Consider the following 22494-nt stretch of genomic DNA (forward strand, 5'->3'; position numbering starts at 1 on the left):
AGGTGAAAGTATTTACTTTCTGTTCTCTCAAATTTGTTGCATTTATAATCATTATATTAAAAAGCACTAATACAGAAAAGCCATAACTTTAGTGTTATAAAAGCTATATCAGGCTTAAACATAAATTTAGGGAATAGGGAAGAAACATCTTCATTATTTATTTTTGACGTCTCCTTACTGAATTAATTGAAATATGAAATTTGTCTTTTTTGAAGTGACTTCGTGGTTGTATATCATGAAATAAGTATAATGTAATATAATTTAGCTTGAAAGATGCTTTTACTTCATGGCTAATAAAAATAAAATGTAAAAAAAAAACTTTGCAGGGGAATGAGTAAAGACTGGTTTTGGAAACAAAAGTAGTGTAGAAAGGCTTTTCCGTGAAATCCCTGACTCAGGCAGAAAGCAATCTTGGAGATACTGCTTTGGAGATTTGAAGTACAGTACAACGCTGATTGGTCCTTTACTGGTTAGTTGTTATGTTTCTGGTATAAGTTTATGTGTGTAGATGTTTCAGTGAATCTTTGAGCTTTTTTCCTTTGTGAGGTCTGTTTACACATTTGGAAATATCAGTGAACATAGAACCCTGGGTGTTTTGTGGCTTTGAGCTTTTGATTTCCTTCTGAAGCTGCCATCATGACGTTAACCTTTGATGAATTGAAGAGCATCAGAGGGTAGAATAAAATGATTACTAGTGGTTAATAATGTCCTGGAGTTTAGGAGTTTGGGAAGAGTGCCCATTTCCATGAAGGAGTCTGAGAGCTCACGTGGTAAGAAGCTCCCTGACCACATGTAAATTGAGAATACATTTTAGAATCAGTTTGGATGAAAATGGGAATTGGAACCTACTGCTGAGAAGCAGCCATCTTGCTATAAATTATTTATGGCATGAGGCTAAGTGTTTGGTACAGAGGCTATAAGCCTTTTTTCCATCTTGCTTCAAAAACTGGTTTGATTAGAAAGAGAAAATCATTAATTTTGGTATTGAAACAACATTTTTAAAGGGGGGTTTAAGGTCCTAAACTCACTCTAAGGTAGAAAAGAAAGAGCAATTACTAATACTTTTCAAAAGAACCAATGTTGCACTGGATTCTACATAAAAGTAAAAAGGCAGAGCCCTGATCAACGCAGTTTATCATACTAGATACAGGATGAGATTTTTTTTTTTTTTTTATAGTGACTATATCAGTTGCTTAAGGAGCATATGTTTGTGGAGTCCTCAGCTTTAAGCACATATTTAGATTTATTTATGGCTAACTACATTGTATCATGTCTTTTTAAAAATTTTTGTTAATCCTCACCTGAGGATATTTTTTTCATTGGTATTTATTTATTTATTTATTTATCCTCACCCGAGGACATTTTCCCATCTTTTTGTTCAGGTAGAGTGGGAGGGAGAGAGAGGAACAGAGAGAGAGAGAGAGAAACATCGACGTGAAAGGAACACATCGAGTGGCTGCCACCCGCACGACCAACCAGGGCCGGGGACAAACTGCAACCGAGGTACGCGCCCTTAGCGGGAATCGAACCCGGGTCTCTCCAGACCGCAGGCCGACGCTCTAACCGCTGAGCCAAACCGGCCAGGGCTTTTTATTGATTTTTAGAAAGAGGAAGTGGGCTGGGGGAAGAGAAACATTGATGTGAGAGAGACACATCGATTGGTTGCCTCCCACACAAGCCTCAACCAGGGCTGGAGATCAAACCTGCAACCCAGGTATGTGCCCTTGGTTGGGAATGAACCCAAGAATCTTCGTTGTGCGTCCAGTGCTCTAACCGCTGTGCCACACCAGCCAGGGCATCATGTCTCTTTTTAGACTGCACATGAGAGCCCACTGAGCAGTGTGATATGAAGACAGAGGGGCTTACTAAACACATATTGGGCAGATACCCAGCTTGTGGTGTTGACTTCTTTTCTGGAATCAGCCCCTAACCTCACCCCCCTGGCTGCTATATGATGTTATGGGATTAGACCCTCATCCCACCTCCAGTCTGCTCTGTCTTCTCAGGGAAATTTAGATTTATTTGGGAAATTTGATGTTTAGACTGTGAGAGACAGAAACTATCTCATGAATGCTTGAAAAGATGGTAAATGATGTATTCTCTGTTTTCAGTGTACAGTTGATATGTAGCTTGCAGCTCAACACTATGTGTATATGTCCTCTCTGGTCTTATTTATTTTTGCCTCCTCGATCTGACTTGGGCTGAAAGACGTGGGTTCAGTTCTTTGTGACTCTTGTGTTCTCCTTTTGTTTTTAAACTTTTTTTGTTGTTAATCCTCACCCGAGGATATATTTCCATTGACTTTTAGATAGAGTGGGAGGGAGGGAGAAAGAGAGAGAGAAACATCAATATGAGAGAGACACATAGATTGGTTGCCTCCTGCACGACCCTGACCAAGACCAGGGCTAGGGATCAGACCTGCAACCCAGGTATGTGCCTTTGACCTGGAATTGAACCCGGGACCCTTCAGTCCTTAGGCCAATGCTCCAACCACTCAGCCAGTGGGCCAAGGCTATATATTCTTTTATTCAACAAATATTTATTGCTTGCTTCCCATGTACTAGAAATGGTTCTCAGCTATGGGGATACAATTTTGAATACGACCAACAAGGTCTCTGGTCTCATGGAAGGAACATTTTAGTCAGGGGAACACAGACAATGCACAGAAACGAAAAAAGAAAATTTCAGATACTAGGAGTGTGCTGAAGAAAATAAAAGATGGTCACTTGATGGCTAGTGACTGGAGGTAGTTCCAGTTTAACAAGGATGAGAGAGCCTCTTCGAGGGAACAGCACTCAAGTTGCTCTCCGAGTCACTTATATGTGGAATCTAAAAAACAAACTAAATGAACAAACAAAACAGAAACCGACTCATAGATACAGAGATTAATCTGATGGCTTCCAAATAGGAGGGAGTTTAGGAGGCTAGGTGAAAAAGATGAAGGGTTTAAGAAATACAAATCGGCAGTTATAAAATAGTCATGGGGATGTAAAGTACAGCAAAAGGAATATAGTCAGTAATATTGTAATAATTGTGTATTGTGCTGGGTGGGTGCTAGACTTATTGGGGGATACATTTTGTAGGTTATATACATGTCTAGCCATATACTGTAAACCTGAAACTACTATAATGTTGAATGTCAACTGTAATTGAAAAATGAAATGAATACAAATCCTAGACATCCAAAAAGAGAGAGGTGGGGGACACCTCCCCAGGGATCTGGCAGAAGGGATATAGTAGAGGGAACAGCAGGTGCAAAGGCTTTGAAACAAAAACAAACGTAGTGTTTTAGAGGAGCAGGTTTTACCATGGTTTCTATCTGCAATTGTAAGCTGTCTGTTACATTCGATTCTCAGGATAGTGTTCATTTCTTTATAGCTCTTATCCTCTATCATTAAATGCTCTCCTTTAAATGTCTCATTTAATTCTCATTGCTGCCATGTAACAGTTTCTGGCATTGCATTCCTGACACCATTTGATTTGTTTGCTGGCAGGGTTTTGCGTTTACTTAACCCCCTGTCTGCTCTGAGTCATCCAGGTGTTTCTCTAGTTCAATGCAGGGATCTTCAAAGTTGTGTGTACATGTGCCATAGTGAGGGGAGAGTTAAATAATCCACTGTGCTGTGGAAAAAGTTTAGAACTTTTATGTATACTCAGTTTGATTTTAAAAAGAAAAAGTATCAAAGAATTACTGTCAGCATCCTCACTAGGTGGGTGCATCCCAGGGTCCTCTGGCTGGGAAATGACGAGAGGATGGAAAGGCATGACAGTGTCGTCCTCACCTGCTGCGGCGTGGTGTTCGCACGCTTCAGGGTGTTGCTCAGTGTGGTTATTTCATAAATCACAGCCACTCTAGTCCCTACCTCACCCCAATGCCCTTGGTGGCAGTGACCCACGTCTTGAATAGGGGCTTACACCCTTTTACTGCCCCCACAAAGAGGGAAAAAAAATGAACTTTTGTAAGCCACAAGCAACTTTTTTTATGTCAAGAGGGAGAAACTTCAATTTCAAAACTGTTCAGATGAGCCTTGTATTTGTACAAATAAAGGAGAGCTCTCTTTGAAATGAACAGAAGATTGGACAGGTCACTCTAGTGGGGAGAAGGAGGTTATTAGGTGCATGAAGCTTTGTGACTTGTGTCTTCTGGGTGGTTTGATCCTTTTATATGAAACACCTCCTGTTTCTTTGAACAATTTTAGCCTTCAATTCTATTTTTTTCAAGTTTTCACCTTGTCCTCCCTTTTTCCTTTGGCTTCAGTTTGCCAAGTGGAACTTCCTCCAGCTCTTTGCTGGGACAGAGGTCTTTGTGCAGAACTCACAGTGTGTCTCAGCTGAGCAGGGGTGACAATGATGGAGGGGGTGGGGGCTCTGCTTTCTGCCAGACCCTGCTGGACCCTTCTGACTAGACCCTTCCGATCAGGTTTGAGTCTCAGGGCTGGGGTGAGCAGGGCCAGAAGCCGAGGTCATGGGAGGATTTATGAGACTCTAGGCACCATCGGAGCCACAGTGGGACCCAGGAAGGAAAGCTGGCCCAGTTGAGGAGTGGGCCTACACACCTGCCTCCCTCCTTCTTTCCTGTGGTACACTCACTGAGCACCTTTGGTGGGCCACGCACTGCTAAGTGTCAGGGTTTCAGTAACTCACAAAAATAGAAGCAGACCTTTTCATCTCTTGGAAGAATCTGGCAGTCAAATCGATCACACAGAAGCAGGAAAAATTACTATCTTGAACCATTGTTTGAAAGAGAGGCCTGTGATGCTGCTGGCAGGGTAGAGGGTGAGACACCCCGGTCTGGAGCCTTCAGAATGTTTCTGCAAGGAAGAGGCATCGAGCCAAGGCTGAAGGAAGCCCCTGTGTGAGTGCAGACGACCGGGAGCACCTCCAGCAGAGCCAGCATCCTGTCTGCTTTGTTCTCTGATCTGTGTTCAACTCCTGGCACAAGGTGGGTGTTTGGTGTGCTTTCAGTAAATAAAAATTAAGTGAATGAATGAAGGCCAGCAGAGAGTGCAGGGGACAGTGGATTGACATGGGGCTGGAGAAGCTGGCAGGGGCCAGAACTCACAGAGGCTTGTAGCTAAAGAGACCGTCTGAGTTATCATGAAAATTGGGACAGTTTTTAGAACAAAACGGGGTGCTATTAATAATTATATTTGGACAGTAAGGCATAAAATGAAACTGACTCAGGCAAGCTAGGATGTATGGTCAGCTTCTTATAGGAATTTCTCTTTTTCTGAGAGCAGTGGAAGGCCCCTCAGAAAGTTTTCAGCTTGATCACTGTGGTAACAGGTTGAACATGGGTTGACCTAGCAGGTCTTGGGAGACTGTTGCAGTTAAAGGCCAGGAAGGAGAAGTTGGTGGCTTGGACTGGAGGCCGGGATAGCAAGGGGGAGAGAACAGCTGGACAAGTGTCCCTGCTGTCTGAGCCAGAGCACAGAAGGAGCAGGTCTGGGAGCATGTGTAGTTTGGGACAGGTTAAGAAGTCAAGATGTGAACTTAGAAGTTTTCATCATTAGGCTTGTGGATTCCCAAACTAGGAGAGAATACTGGAACTCCACCAGTGTTTCATCTGCTCCTGGCCCACACCTGTTACAGCTCCCTGTTACAACTCCCCCCACCCCTGCCGCCCATTCACTGCTCGCTTATGCCTGAAATTTTATTAATCAAAACCAAAATTCTTTCTTTCATTAGAAGTAAATGTATTTAAAAAGCTAATTTTGAGCAAGCCTGTAAGACAGAGTTAATGGTTTGTCAGGGAGAGGAGGTTGGAACATGCTTTGTTTAGAAAAGCTTGAAGGAGCTGGAAAAGTGCTATTTGGGAAGATGAACTTGGAAACACTCATGAGGGAGAAAAGGATGCAGAATTGATATTCCACCAAAGGAGTCTGCAAAGCCAGGGTGGGGTCTGCAAAGTGAACTTGAATCCTGAATTTAGAATGACCCTTATGGTATTTATAATTTGCAGACTTCTAGTTTATTTTTTACATAAAGTCTTCTCCATTCAGAAATCTTCAATTCACACTCTTGTTTTTGGAATGTAGAGTTTTATGGCTTATATGACCAGGGAGAGATGGTAACTTTAAATTGTGTTGGTTGGGTTGGAACGAGCAGTACTTCTGTATAATCAGTTGGAAATATTGGAGTGGTGTGGTCTTGAGCTGCCTGTTAATTCATTCCAGAAAAAGGCACAGAGCCTAGTGTCTTTGCATGTGTGATGCTTAGAAGAAGCCAGCAGTCTGCAGGCTTGTTTCTTGAGGTCTGACTCTCTTGGGAGGTATTACCTTGACTGCAGGTAACTGCCCTGGCTGTGAGTAATGCCATCCAGGCCACATTGCCCTCTTCTGGTGAGGGACTCATGCTACAAATGTACTGAATTTTATAAGAAAAGAAAACTCTAGCTCGTTTTTCACTTTGGTCAACTACACTTTGCCAGCTGGCATAAATCCCTATAATGAAATGAATGTTTGGTTTAAAATGTTGTAATGTATACTCAGACCATGGAACCATGTGAGGGTCTAACCTTATTTATAGTTTTGGCTTGTGGGGTCTACCTTAGATATCCATATCATTTTCCACAGTTTGGCTACTTTCTCTTTGCCAAAAAAGATTTCTCTGCCTAGAAACCCTGTCTAGCTGCTTCATTAGCCAACGTGTGAATTAGCATTCTTGATAATGGCAACAAATGCAAGGAATATGGTTTTAATAAAATTTTAGTATCTAGTATCTCTGAAGCATTAGGACACAGAATATTATAGGCCTGGGATAAATAATTCCTATTCAATAGGGGCATTATACATTTCTTGGTGACATATTTACACAGTTTATAATTTAGAGTTGAGTTATGTTACATAGTAAAATTTAAGAATATGTTAAGATAACTAACTCCATTGGCAGGGGCAGTGAGAATATGGGGTTGCCATGGTGGTTTATACCATAACTAAAGGACAGTTCCCCTTTTCCTACTGGTGCTCATTCTTTTCTGATTAATCTTTGATTGGTACCCTCTCTTTCCTTCCCTAACTGGGAAGAAGGTAAGAATTTAGGAAAGCTAAGTGGGCTTTGCTGTTTAAATCAACCCTGTAGTGAATACCTAGAATGGAAATACTATTTTGTAAGGTATTTAAGTACGTTTAAAATATTACCCTGTTTAAAATTTAGTTTTTTAATGCCCCGTTAAGTAGCTATTTGGCATTTAAAAATCTGAAGAATGTCACAAATGAAAGCTGGCTACAATACTGTTTTGGTTATTAAGAATCTAAACACATGTTGATCTTTTTAAGCTGAATCAATTTGATATTTACAATTCTGTTAATCAGTTTAGTTTTTTTTTTAGGAATTTAATAGTCAGAGGATATACATCTAATAGTCATGATCTCATTATGTTATTAATATGGTTAGTTAACTGTCTCTCAAGAGATTGGGCAGTGCTACCACTGAGATTTTTTTAAAAAGTAATGAATGATACAGTCTGTTTCTAACATATTATTTATTCAGAATTTCTGCATTCATTGGCTTAATCCTTGTTGAAAATTAACAGTGATATAAGAATGCTTTATAGAGTGGAGGTAGTTTGTCAGTAGGCCAGATGGTGAATCATGGAATGGAATTGTTTCTGTTACCAAATTAAATCTTTAACCCCAAGAAAGCAAGCCCTCATTGACACCATTTGGCAAGGTCAAGGCTAAGAGGACCCTTTTTGTGTTGGGAGGATGGGCAGCATCCCCAGTGGTCTCTTCTGGCTGGGCATTTTTAGTACTTATTTAACTCTGGTTCATTTGCTCCTCTTTCTTTTCCTCCTGGCTGGCTTTAGATCCCTGCAAATTCTCCAGTACCTGAGAAGTCAGCTGCCTTCATGTAGCAATTTCTAGAGCAGGGTTTTCTCTACTTGGGCACTAATGACAGTATGAACCAGATGAGTCTTTGTTGTGGGCTACCCTGTGCATTGTACAATGTTTAGCAACTTTCCTGAACTCTATCCCACTAGATGCCAGTCTTGACAACTCTAAATGTTTCCAGACATTGTACACTGGGGTGGGCAGGGGGAAAGATGGGGTAATTTTGCTTCAGAACCACAGTTCTAGATTATGCATGATATTTTTCTCTTCCTTTAGCTTTATTACTTCAAGGTAAACTGCACTGTCACACTTCATCAATAGGTGCTGATGTGTGGCACATGGTGTATTTTAGTCTGAAGATTCCTTAATTTGAGGAATTCAGGGTAGGGAATAGGTTTCCTGTTGAGGGCTAATGCCCAAGGCAGAGTTCATCAGGAGGTGCATACCAGAAATAATTTAATTTAGCTTCTTATTTCTCACCAAGAAAAATATTTAGTTACCCTGTTTGTTAAATTAGGAACAGGCATCATAAAACTTTATTTCATAAGAATACCTAACTGTAAACTTCATACTTGTAGTGTTAAAGCAGAGTTGATGAGGAAGGATAAAAGCAGGCCAATGGTAGATGTGTAAAGATGAGGAAGAGTGGAATATGATTTGGAAGGAAGGAAAAGGAATTGGAGAATAGAAGAGAGATTGAGGAAGAAAGATGCTAGGTGATTTTAAATGTTTTAAAAATTGTTATCTGCTACTCATCTAGTTGTAGTGTTCTCATTTTAAAACTTATCACTTGTTGCCTACCATGTTGTCAAGAGACTAGCAGAGTTATCAGTGTTCTAGATCTCCAGTTGCTCTTAGTAAGTCTTCAGAGAATTTAGAGAGTGAGTGAGTGAGTTAGTTAGTTGCTGGTACAATGAGGATTGTTGTATTTTGGTTTGTGGAGAAAAAAAATAACTAGCCAAATAATGCCACCAAGGGTAAGTGGGATCAAGCAGATGCCAGGATCTGCCTATCTCTAATTTGTAAGTGTATATGTTGGTTCCAAATTTAAATAGTTTGAAGGTGATCTAGTTTTCTACAGTGTCTCTTACTCCAGCCAGCATATTACAATCAGGTAGGGAGCTTTTAAAATGTGCTGATGTGCAGGCCACATCCCAAGAGTCTGATTTAATAGCTTTGGAGTAGAATTTGGATATAGTCTTTAAGAATTCTCCAGGTGACTATAATATACCATCTGGTTGCCAAACCTTATTTCTCAGCCATTGATTCTCAAAGTGTGGTCTTCAAACTAGGAGCATCAGCATCACTTGGGATTCTGTTAGAAATGCCCCACCTCCAGTCTATGAAATAACTCGGGGGGCAGGGGTGAAGCTTTGCAATCTGTGTTTGTAACATATTCTCCTGGTGAACCTGATGTACACTCAAAGTTGAGAAACATTACTTCAGGCAGTGGTAGTGGTGCTTAGAAGACATTGAATCCTGAGAATCAAGGGTACATAATAGTAGATGTTGGAAATATTAGTCTAAAGTTAATGATGCTGTCTTCTGAGTTCACTTGCCTCTGGAGACTCTTTATGTATCCAAGGAGGAATGCCTGCAAGCTGTAACTTTCCACTGAGAACCTTCCTAAGGCTGAATTGCTAATGTGTAGGTAGCAGCTGATAGGAGGAGTCCCTCCCTCCCACTCATTCCACCTAAGCTTTCAACCTCACTCTCAATATTCTTAATTAATAATCTTCAGCTTCTGAAGGCATTTCGTCAGTGGTCACCTGTCCCAGCAAGTTTCCCCTTTGAGCAGTTCTTGAAGAGGGTGTATTTCCCAGCATTCAATTGGAAAAGGGAAGTAGAGGTGTCTCTAAACAAGTCCTGTGACCAATTAGTTACCTCCCTTTTTTTCTTCTTTGTAGTTCTCTAAAAATGGATCAGGGAAAAAAACTGGGGCTTTCACCAGCAGACCTCACCTGTGTTTGTCTAACATTCTTCTGTTCCATTTGGTATTTCAATTTCCTGCCCTAGGCATGAATTGGTTAAAAATTCCCTTTGAACTCCTGCTCATTTTGAAGAAACTTGATGAGCCCTGATGCAAGTAGTTATAGGATTGTTTCCTGAGCTCTGAGAAGTAGAGCAGAGTAGGAAGGGAAATTCAGCACCAAACTTGAAGTTTCATTCTCCGCAAAAAGCCAAGGGATTAGGAGTGATTACAGTGTCTGCAATAATAATTTTAAGAATTCTTCTTGAATTTTGTGTTCTGATTTGATAAAGCAGGGTTGCGGTTAAAGGGGTGAAAGGTGAAGGGAAACTTAAACTTTGTAATCCTCTAATTGGCAGTAACAGTTTTTATTGCTTCATTTTCTATTTACAAGGAAAACACCTTTAAATTAAACAGTTCTATTGGATCAGAAGCATCCTAGGTAAAGTTCATAGAAATTTCCCAGGTTAGTCCCTATCATTCCCTCACATGCAGTCCTGAGGAGCCTTCTGGAATTCCCTACGGGATGGGAATCCCCCTTGCATCACCAGGCACTTCCTGTTATGGGGTTCCCGATGCTGCTTGCTCTTTTGGTTTTAGTTTCTCACTAAAATAATAGAACTAGGATTTCTGAATCAGGACTCACTTTAAGGAAGTATGTATGCTGTTCAGTATGGTAGCCACTAGCAATATGTAGCTATTTAAATTAACTAACAAATAATTGCTAATAAACCAATTTAAGTTAATTAGACTGAAATAAAATTCCAAATTCACATAGCCTCATTTCAGTGCTCAGTAGCCACAGGTGGCTTATGGCTAAGGTATTGAACAGTGCACAGATACAGCACATTTCCTTCACCACAAAGTTATTGGATAGCGCTGGTCAGTTTTGTTACCCTCATTAGTTGGGCTTACTGGGACTGATGTCATTATTTGTTAACTACTTGCAATTTATTAGTTAACTGCTATTTGTTAACTACTACTGTGCTCTTTTTTTTCTATGAATGTAGTCTTAACATCTCTGTGGGAGCAGGTGTGATTATACTCCCGTTTTACTGACACAGGGATTGAGATTCAGAGAGCCTGAGAAATGTGCCCCAGGCCACATGGCCAGTAAAAGCTACAGTCAGTGTTTGGACACACATCTGCCTGATTCTAAAACCCATGCTTTATATGTTAAATTGTCTCTTAGAAGACAAGTTCTCTGATTTTTGAGGTTAGTAAGCCCACATTATTAGGGGTGCACTAAAAAACAAAAAACAGTAACCAATAGTGATTGAAGTGGCTGTCGTTAAATGCAGCTAAGTCAGTAGTAGATTCTTTCTGTGTTTTCTATCACTTCTCACTAGACCAGTGTTTTGTGGTAACGATGCGATATTGATGTGATTGTCCATTTACACATGTTTTATATTAGTACAGTTTGATCATTTGGGTTGAGTGGTGAGCACACTGCCTCCTATGGCAGATCATTGCCCAGTTAGAAAGCCTGTCAGTTCAAAAGTATTTCTTATGTGGAGTCATTGCCCATCTCCTTGTGGTTTCTCTGCTGTCATCTACTTCTCTGTCTCTTGAGGCCCTAAACAACTAGAAAGGATCATTCTTGCACCTGTAAAAGTCCTGGTAATATTATTTTATCCTGGTTGCTTCCTTCTTTTTTTTAGGTAAATCATTCTACTTTCTTTAATTGATCTTCATAACATGATTTTAAGAATTTCTTCTGTTGCCCTGGCCGGTTTGGCTCAGCGGTTGGAGCGTCGGCCTGCGGTACAGATGGACCCGGGTTCGGTTCCCGCTAAGGGCACGTACCTCGGTTGCAGTTTGTCCCCGGCCCTGATTGGTTGTGCGGGTGGCAGCCACTTGATGTGTCCCTTCACATCGATGTTTCTCTCTCTCTGTCTTCCTCTCCCTCCCTCCCGCTCTATCTGAACAAAAAATGGAAAAATGTCCTCGGTTGAAGATAAAAAAAAAAAAGAATTTCTTCTGTCTCGGTCACTTTTATTCTGTTACATAACAGTTTATCTCAATTTATTTGTATATTTGAGCACTAAATGAATAACCCATAGCTATCATAATGCTTATTCTGGCCGCTACTATTAAGGTAGCCTCAAATGAAGTTCCCATCGTCGATGGCCACAGCGTTGTGCTGCCCACTCACAGAACTTATTCTTGATTGAGGATTACCTCTGTGCTGGCCCTTAAATATATCATTGTTAAATTCCCTCTAGTTAGATGAGCTCATGTCTATGATTCATAAAACCTCCTCCCCTTTTGTTTTTCTGCTAGATTCAGTTTTTGCTATCCTAGATATTCACTCTCCTTTCCTGTGTAGCATCATCCACCTATTTTGTGGGCATGTTCTCTGTATCTTCATCCATGTCACTGCTAAGAATGTGGGTCAAGAAAGAAGCTAAGTTCTTCACCATCTCCCTTCAAGTTGTGGTTTGGCCATTAATGGTTCCTGTAGTTATGGCTATTGAGCTAGTTATGAATTCATCTAATTGCTGTTTCCTCCACCCCTATTTTTTTATTCACCAGGACTTATTTGCTTATTGGTAGATTTTTTTTAGTTAATATTTATTGAGCTCCTACTGTATGCCAAGCTGGCCATTTTGAAGGTAGAACTGATAGGGTCTGTTAATAGATTAGATACAGACTGTGAAACAAGAGGCATAAAAGGTATCTCCAGGTTTTGACCTAACAATTGGAACAACAGAATTGTCACATACCAAGTCAGCTTAACTAAACCTGGTGAGAGCAAGTTTCAGGGTAAAACATTAACAGTTTGGTTTTGAACTTGTCTATTTGACATCCAAGTAGAGATGTAGAGTAGGCCATTGTATATTTGCACCTGGAGCTGGGGGAGGTTCAGGCTGGAGCAGAAACATTAGGTGTCATCAACATGTGAACCAGTATCTGAAACCTTGAGACTGATGTGAGTGGAGGTGGAGATAAGAGATGTCTAAGGACTGACCCCTGTTCAGATGTTGGTACATTGGGGACGTGCCAGCAAAGGAGACTGAGAAATAGCGGCCAGTGAAGAGGGAGGAGAACCAGGAAAGTGAGGGTTTAAAAGATTAAGGGAATGAACCACTTTATTAGACTGGCTATAGGAAGGTCATTGGTAACCTTGACAAAAGCTGTTTTGGTGGAGTGGTTTGATCGAAAGGATGTCATGGGAAATTTTGCCTGATTGCTGGCTGAGGTTCGCATCTTCTTGGTCAATCACATTTTACCAGTTGTTGCAGTCTAGGAATGTTGTCAAAGAAGAAAATGAGGTTCGTTTTTATAATTTGAGTTTTCTTCTGGATCTCCTCTAATCATCCATTAGGGATTGAATTTATAGTTGCAAAATCTCTCTCCCTTTTGTGAAGTATGATGTTACTTGACTTTTTCTAGGATCTCATTGCAACTTCAGTGCTTCTCATGGACCCTGTGGCCAAGCCATGTGCAGTGCTCACCCTCTTCAGGTCATAATTGGGTTCCCTTGAGCCCAGTGATCTGACTTAAGTGCAATTGTATGATCTCTCTGTCTGTTTTGGGCTTACAAACTCTTTCCTTACCATTTCTGGCTTTTCATTTCTTCCTAAGGTTCTACCTTGATCTCTTTTTTTCCTTTGGGTCTTCATCATCATAATCTAGAAGTGGGTTTTTAAGATGCTCAGTGAGGCACCTGACTGTGCATCACATTCACCTCTGGAGGATTTTTCTAAGGAAAATCATAATTTGAGTTTCTTACAACTGTAAGGAAATTATTTGCTTATTATGATAAAATTGTGATGTTCTTCTGAGTTTTAGAATTATATTCTGGTGACCTGTCCACCTTCCGTTGTGTTACATTGTGAAACCCAATCAGTTATATATTTTTTCCTTTCTAATGTAACCCCCCAAAATGGTGCTGTATTGTACAGAGAATGTCAGGAGTAGTCCTCAAGGAAACATACTAGCCTACAGCAGTGGATCTTAAACTTTAGCATACACCAGAATCATCTGGAGATATTGTTAAAACAGGATACTGGGCCCACCCCTAAAATTTCTGATTGGGCAGTCTGAATTTACATATAAAACAAGCTCTAGGAGATGCTGTGATGCCTGTACTTTGCGAGCTAGGGCTCTGGACTCTAGTGGGCATATATCCTTCACGTTGCATACACAGAGCTTTCTTGAACAGAGTTAGGATGATAAACATGGCCAGGGGTCATGGTCTGGTAACCGTGAGGGTCTGGTAACCGTGAGCCCTACAGAAGTGGAAACTTTTCATGTGTAATAGGCCCTAAGAAGTCTTCACTCAGGTTGTCTTTTGGTTTGCAGCCATGCATGTGGATTTCATTTGTCCTCCTGTCTTATCTTTGGTCTATCAAAGCACTACCCTTGCCCAGTTTAGAAGAGCAGGTGTAACCCCTTTATCAATAGTACTTATACAATATTAATACGCCAGGAAAAAATAAGTGACAACTGGATTGAACAGAGTGCCCGTCACAGCTTTATCTGGCAAGTCCTTTGGTATATTTGAAAGTAGATGAGAGGATTCCAGAGAAAAGATCTGATGTGGGGGATTCCTTACATTATTTTACATTTAGCCAAATTCCTCTCAGTCATATGGAATCCCCAAAGTAATCATCAGAGATTCTTGAGTTATCCCCACTTCCCACCCACTCATCCCCAGGAAATAGGAAAATTGTGCTACCTATCTTTTATCTCCCTTCCTCTTTTAAGAAATCTCCCTTTAAGTCTGATCAACCTTTTGAACAATCCATGAGTTCTAGGCATTGATCACCAGGGGAATGTTTACTTTTTCTTTTTCTCTTTTCTTTTTTTTGTATCCTCACCCGAGGACATTTTTCCATTTTTTGTTCAGGTAGAGTGGGAGGGAGAGAGAGGAACAGAGAGAGAGAGAGAAACATCGATGTGAAAGGAACACATCGAGTGGCTGCCACCCACACAACCAACCAGGGCCGGGGACAAACCGCAACCGAACCGAACCCGGGTCTCTCAGGACCGCAGGTCGACGCTCTAACCGCTGAGCCAAACCGGCCAGGGCTCTTTCCTTTTTCATTGTGATTCATTTATAGTTTATCATAAATTTATTTAACTTGCAGGCTGTACTGCTTTTCTTTTGTTCTTCTTGACATGGAAAAATATCAAGATTTTCAGGGCTATAAAAGAATATTTTGTTACAATTCAAACCCACAGTTCAAAGCCTCTTGAAACACATGCTGGATAAAATTGTGAGTGGAATTTGTGGGGACTAACATCCCCATTGTTTAACCAAATTCCATTTTCAAATTACTAAATGGTTGGTCCTGAACACACCGCTAACTGGTCTAAATGTTGCTTACTGTGAATATTGCTTGTTTTTCTAGCCACTTAAGACCCTCTCAGCACAGTTTTCTACAGACAAGTACATCATGATTTCTGTCAGGTTATCTTTTTATTTCATGTTGTCTGTTGCAGAAATATGTGAGAGGAGAGTTCATATTTTTACCTTGTAATCCGGTGTGATTACAAATCATCTGTTCTTCTAAGAAGCAGTGTGTGGCCAGAGTAAAACTGCAAAAGAATTATGAGGCATTTATTAGCTCTTAGTAGAAATAGGTGGAAACTTGTGCCCCATCTATTTGTATATCTTATAGAACTGACAATTCAGAGTTTATTTAAAATGCTCTGGAATTTGAGACAAATTGTACCTTTGGAGGAAACAAAAAACAAAAAACACCCAATCTATATTTCTGTCTTGAGACTTTTGTATGGCTGGCACTGTGCTGAACCCATGTGTGCTCCAGCGTCTTGGAGCACTGAGGTACAGGGCACCAGGGGTTTGAAGTCAGGTGTGTCCTGCCCCCAAGCCATGGTGCTCTGCATTGTGGTGCATGCTCTGTACATCCACAGGCCAGTGTCCTGAGCATTAGTGTCTTGTAGGTTAATTTGAAAGAATAATGTCTTGCAAATCATTAGGGAAAGTATCTAAAGAAATGAAGCCACTTCTTATGTTTCAAAGGGGGTGACTGAGGGTCTGTTCCTATCTACACCCTAATTCAGTGTTGGGTTTTAGATCAGCCTCAATACTACCTGAAGTTCCAGTTGCATATGTTAAATTTTAGCATCCCTTCATAAAACGCTTCAGTTGTCTTTGCATTATTTCCAGCAGCTTCCCTTCCCAAATCTTATACAGGAAGACTCTGAGCCACATTGTGAGCATTCTAGGCAAAAAAAAACCACCCAAAAACAAAACTCTTGCCCTGGCTGGTGTGACCCAGTTGGCTGGAGTGTTGTTCTGTACACTGAAAGGTGGCAGCCTCAATTCCCAGTTAGGGAACATGTGGGTTGTAGGCTCGATCCCTGGTTGGGGTGTGTAGGGGAGGTAACTGAAATCTCTCTCTCTCCTCTCTCTATAAATCAGTTTCACTTTTTTAAAAAGCTTATCCTCCGGTGAGGAAATAAAAACCAAAAACTTTTATAGTAGGAAACCAGAGATATTTACTGAGGGGCATTCACCTCTTACTCTGTTTTTGTCCTCCTTTTAGGAGTTGTCATCAAACCCATTAGCTCTGCTTTTCTGTTATCTTTCTCATTCCTTTGTGATTTGCTCCTTGCCCATGTAGAATCTTTTCCAAACCATAGCAATAAATCGGTTAAGAAAAACAAACAAGCAACTAGAAAGGTGTACATCCCTGACCTGTGAAGTCTTATAACAGGTATCAGACAGAAGAGAGACACTCCCTCATGATTCCTTTTCATTTAGACAAGTCACATCCTCTCCTTACATCCCTTTCAACCAGAAAAGCTTGAGCTCAAAGAAATAGTCATCTATTTGCAACCAAGTGAGCCCCACCCGTTTCCTCCAATAGGGCTGAATTCACATTGTCATCCAGGTTTTGCAGCTTGTTCCATCTGATGGGAAAGTGGAAAGATAACTGTTCGGTATGGAGCACTGGGCATAGTTACCCGTTTTCTGGGTTGACAGTATTCTGTGCGTAGGTAAGACAACCTTAGTTGTAACCATGAGCTTGAATCTGTGGTGTTTCTTGTTGTGAGGACAGGGTACAGATGAGAGAGTGGTAATCCCTCCTGGAGAGAGGCCAGGCAGACATTTAACTAATTTTCATCATTGTGTTTTTTCATTCATTTAACAAACGCTCTTCAATGCCCTTTATGTGCCAGGCCCTATTCTAGGGCCTGTCTAGGATCTTGTCTGTCTTTGATGACCCAATGGTAACAGAAGGGAGTGACTCCCCAGAGGCCACTAATGGAGATGATGTTTATAGCCTGTGATGAGTTCCAAAGCAGAAACATGAATCAAGTGCTGTGGCAGCAGAGGGAGCCTATTCCTGCCTGACGGTACTGGAGAACGCTCTGAGGAAGAGCCCATTTGCTGCTAACATTTTTGCCTCAGTCAACTTCATTGAGTGATTTCCTTTTTTCATGGCTTATACCATGATTTCTAGCCATGAAACTGGCATTTTCTGTCACTGGCTGCCAAGTCTAAATCATGCCCACAAAAGTCAGCACAGCAGGAAGTATGCCTTCCTGTTCTCTTTTCCAAACGACAGTGGATTTTACTAGTGTGCTTGGGTGGCCCATAGTAGACTGATAGAAGACAGTGAAAGGTGCTAGACTTGATGTGGCTCTTTCATAACCTTTACAGAAGGGCAAGCATTATGTGGGCAAATAGAATTCAAGCAAATGGTTACAAACCAAAACACAACCAGGGGCTGAGATCTTAAAGAGGAAGGCACCTGAAGGAGATTTGGCTATATCCCTTCTTTTTACCTAGAGTGAAACTGAAACCCAGAGATGGCTGGTGTGGCACACCCCTCCTAAACTGGGAGTCATCAGAAGAGATTCGCAGCCGTGGACTCCCTGTGCCAGGCATTCTCCCACTTGTCATCAGAGGGCTTTCTCTGGGTGCTGTAATCTCGAATTCAGGCTGTCTCATTCTGTTACTAAGATTAAAGAATGTTCCATGTACCTGGCCTGACAAGTATTGCCAAGTTGGCAAGGTGCCATACCAAACAAAAGCCAGCCATGATCACTAGGGATCCTCCAAGAGAGAAAGAGAACTCTTAAGTTTCTCAGTGTTTCCAGAACACTGAGTGGCAATTGTGTACGCATCTCTGGGTTGTCCGGAGAATGAGACGCAGTAAGGCCCTGAGAAAGGTTGACAGGCAGATCTGGCACATGTAAGTGCTCAGGGAATCTTAACTGTTGTCATTGCCAACGCTTCGCAAGTTTCTGCAGTTAGATTAAGGGTATGGTATATTCCAATAGAATGACTCTTTATTCTTTCATCCCTTGACCTGTCAGCTGCTTTATTGTATATGCCACCCTAAAGGTATGCTGGAGTTTTTTCTTGAATATAATAAACTCCAAGCTTGGATTCCTTGGCAAGTATTTTTATCAGGAACAGGTCAAGGGGGTTAAATTGGCAAATAATTTGCATTGACTTTTCCTCAGCTTTAACTCTCTGGGTAGTTTTACTAATGTCAGGAGACCTCTCTTCCTCTCCCACCACACCTTCCACGTAATGTATTGCCATGGCCTCTGCTGCATTATTTTCCCCTCTTCTTTCTCATCCTTTCTTTTCCGTGACCACCCTCCCCACCCCAGTCTCTCTGTAGTGGGGCTTTTGTCTCTGCACTGTACTCTTATTCCAACAGGATGCCCACAGTGGCAGCTTCAGTGTCTGGAGTCTCCACGCCTCCCTTCAAGCATGTAGTCATGCTGCCCAGGGAAGGAGCTGAGGGACTCTTTTCAGAATCCTTCGTTCAGTTACCTGGTGTTAATGGGCAGAGGTAGCTGCCATTGCTCACTCCAGAGGGACTAGGGGTCCAGTTCCCAAGTACAGTGGAGTGGGTGTCAGCCTCGGCAGCCTTAAGTGTTCCCCCATCATGAGGTCTGGGAGTCCCGAGTCTTTCACAGAGGGATATTTCTTCAAAGTAAAGCATGGCGGTGGGTTTAGAGTCTAACAGATCTGAATTTGATTCCTGGGTATGTTCTTTACTGCCTGCATGATATTGGACTAATCCTTACCTTCTCTGATTCTACTTCCTTATCTATAAAATGTGAGTAATAGTTGTGCTCCTTTACAGGCTAGTGGCGAGGATTAAATTGAATACTATAGGTAACACTTAGCACAAGCCTGGAACACAGGTGCTCTGTAAACAGTACTGAATTTTCTTTAAAAACCATGTGACTTTTAAAGTTCATGCTGTACCATATATGCAATTTGTTTTGATATGAAAGTATTTAATGTTTTTCCTAAAGCCTTTTTGTAAAGTCAATACTCTAGGAAGATCATTGCATGCTTTTTCATGAAGCCATTCATAAGTATCTTTCTAGATTTAGTGTCAAGAATGAGTTATTCTCAGCACCAATTCATTCTCATCTTATGGACTGGGATTGGCCTTTCATTTTTTTTCATATGTAACTAGCAAACTTAGAGCCAAATGTTGCAGAGGTTTAGGACTATGGTGGGAATTTTGTACAAACCTATTGCTGGCCTCATTTTGTTTTTACCTTGTTTTTTTTTATTTTTTACTTATTTCTTCCATTTTAAATCTTTGCTTTTTAATCCCAGCTGCCTTATATTTTTAGTCCAGGTGTGTGTGAAACACAGTGACAATTGCACCAGGCCCATAAGCTGCCTGTGGACAACCTCATGGGCTTGGTGGGACCTGCTCACATGCCTTGGTGTCAGCCCTGCTCTTCCGCCTTTCACACCAACCACATCCTCTTGATTCTGTCTTCTGAATATCCCTCAGATCTGCCTCTTCCTCTTCACCTCAGAATCTCCTTCCATTGTCTCTTGTTCAAGTTCTTGTGGTGGCTTTAAACCTGCATGGCTGGCCCTGGCGATTTAATCCTATTAGGCCATGCTCCAGACTCCTACCTCAGAGTGTTCTCTGGCCCAGAGGTCTTATCAGCTCCCTTTGCTTGTCCAGGGCTCTTTTATGGTCTGAAGATTCCTGCCCCGTTGGCTTCATCTGTTGCTCTGTTTCTACATTATCAAACTCTTCTGTCCCCAGAGCTATCTGGGCCTCTTTTCCTGTGTGGGTGCTATTCATTTTTCTTTCTTCACCATTTGCCCTCTTCCTCGGAACTTAGCTGAGTCCATCATGCCCTCTTCCCTGGCCTCCCTCAGGCACAGTTGCCACTGGGCTGCCTCTGGTCCTTGGGTGAGTGCTGTGATCACACTTCCTACATGCTCTGGTGCTACCCTTCCCTCTCTCAGGGTCTGGCCTAGTGCCCCTATGAAGCTCAGTGGAGAATGAATGAATGATGAATGAGAAAATGTGGAAAACCTTCCACATGTCTCAGTGTTCTGCTTCCGAGATGTCTACATGTTAGCATTTTACCTTTATCTTACATCGGTGTAAAATTAGAAGACATTGCCCTGGCCAGTTTAGCTCAGCAGTTAGAGCATTGGCCTGCGGACCAAGGAGACCTGGGTTCGATTCCAGCCAAGGGCACATACCTCAGTTGTGGTTCTTCCCCGGCCCTGGTCAGGGTTGCGCATAAGGCAACCAACCAATCGATGTCTCTCTCTCTCTCTCTTTCTCTTTCCCTCCCTCCTAATCTGGGTAAAGATAAATGAAAAACTGTCCTCAGGTGAGTATAAAAAAATTAGAAGACACTATCTCCCATTTCTGAAGACTTGGAAATAGTTCAAGTTAAGTTGCAGCTTTGGAACTTTTAGGAAAGAAGTAGGAAAAATCACCAACATGCTTGGTTGGCAGTGAGTTTAGAATGAGGTAATCCTAGGATCCTTGTATTCCTTTTTTTTTCAAAAGAGACTGGTTGTCACCGGTGACGACATAGTTGTCGCCACTCCAGAATAAGGAGGGAAGAAGTTGTTTTAGGACACATCAGTGTCCTGGGCTGAATCAGAATGGCCTTATTGCCAAATGAGCTCAGAGCCCTCGTGTGCAGATAAGGCTGTGGTTTGCCCAAAATTCAGAGCTAATTTTTCTTGTCATTTCTCCATTCATTCCTTTCTTCCTTTCATTAAATATTAAGCACTTAGTGTGAGCTGGTACTATGCCATCTCTGAGATTCAAAATAGACTGAGGTATGGACCAAGCTCCTTGGTCTGCACCTAGTAGGGGAAGCCCCTCTGAGGGGCTTTAATGCAGAAATAAACAAGCACATGAAGCATGTACCTTATCCAGAGGAGGGGTGGGGCAGGCTGTTCAGTAAAGCTCCCCAGAGATGTCCACGCTCCTGCTAGGGTTCAAAGTGGCAAGGAATTCACTAAGCACAGGAACATTGAGGTGCTCTGCAACCAGGGGCAAAACCAGCAGGTGCCCAAGAGCAGTAGGAGACCGTGGGAGGGTGAGGCCTCCATAGAGGCTTCTGTATTATGCTCACAGCCACAGGAGTGTACTGCTCTCATGCTGGGTTTGACATTGCTCTAGCAGGGGCATCGAAAGTTCATCCACGACACCAAGAGAAGTAGCCCTAGTATTTCAAGTGGGAGATGATGCAGAAAAAGAGAGGAGGGGAGTGTTTAGCTCTTTAAGAAGTAAACTCTAGGAGACTTGGTGACTGATTATGGAGGGTTAGGGAAAGGGAGGAGTTAGGGTTGAGTCCCAGATTTTTGGCCAAAACTTCTGGGTGGAGGGGGCTAGAAACTAGACCAGACCCTGGTCTGCTTACTTACAATCCTGGGCATGGGCTGTGCTGCTCTTTCGAGTAGCCTTTGGCCCGTTAAAGAGGTAACTGGGCCTGTGCAAAATGAGCAGCTCTGGTCTGAGAAAGAAGTGATGCCTGGTCTGTTGCTTCTCTCAGAAGAGAGCTGGAGAGTTTATCTGCTGAGAGTAGAAATAACCTCCTCCTAATTAAGAAGGAGAAGGAGAGGCTATGCTGCTGGCAGCAATACGAGGCTTTTTTTTTTTTTTTTTTAACTTCTGTTTACTCCTGTGAGAAAAGAAGCAGCAAAGCTCTGAGAGCAGGAACTTTAGAAAGGCAAAATACCTCTGATTAGTGTGGGAGTTTGAGAGAGGCTTGCTGGAGAACTCAGAACTGCCAGCTGCAGAGGGAGAACCCCGCTGTGGGGGAGGGGACTGCATGCGGCCGCCCGAGGTGGAGGCTGGACACATTCCTGGGAAAGTTTGGGCGCCAGAGTAAGACTTGACAATTTATTTTTAAAAAATTATAAAGACATTCTAATCAGTCTGTTTATGTTCAAACTTACACTAGGTCATTTGTGATCAATGTTACAAAATGATGAGAAAATACCATATTGGACCTTGCTATTTACTTCTTTAGAAAGTTACTATTACAGAGTATCGGTTTAGATTGTTGAAGCATGACAATTTTTTTTTTTTTTTTACTATTTTAAAAATTATTTTTGCTAATGAAGAAGGGGTAGCAAAGGACTTGGTTTGGCCAAGAAGTGAGAGTAGAACACGTACAGAAAACCCAGTACAAGTTACATACATTTTACATCCACTAGCAAGGTGTAAAGCACACCTCACTGCTTTGAAGAGGCTTTGCTCTGTAACTCACCGAGCCTCCACAGGCCTGTGGTGGAATTCACAGGGTTGATGAACTTGGATGGGAAAAAAGTTATCTTTATTTTACCAAGTTCTAGTAAATGTATTTTTTATTATGAATGAAGTATTCAAAACACAGTAATATTAGCAATAATAATCACCATTAGAAAGCATATCTTTTCATATTATATTTTATTTGTGA

General features: G+C 41.7%; 1 protein-coding gene across 1 annotated transcript in view; it reads left to right on the plus strand.

The window, feature by feature from the left end:
- The first annotated feature begins 4782 nt into the window (after window positions 1–4782).
- LOC118618460 (SLX4 interacting protein) overlaps window positions 4783–22494 on the plus strand; it is a 100523-nt gene continuing 82811 nt past the window's right edge. The window contains exon 1 of the mRNA XM_036244725.1: window positions 4783–4942. The gene's annotated coding sequence lies outside the window, so the exon portion shown is untranslated. The remainder of the gene's footprint in view (window positions 4943–22494) is intronic.

This window comes from Molossus molossus, unplaced genomic scaffold (genome assembly GCF_014108415.1).
Source record: "Molossus molossus isolate mMolMol1 unplaced genomic scaffold, mMolMol1.p scaffold_m16_p_6, whole genome shotgun sequence".
Lineage (NCBI taxonomy): Eukaryota > Metazoa > Chordata > Mammalia > Chiroptera > Molossidae > Molossus > Molossus molossus.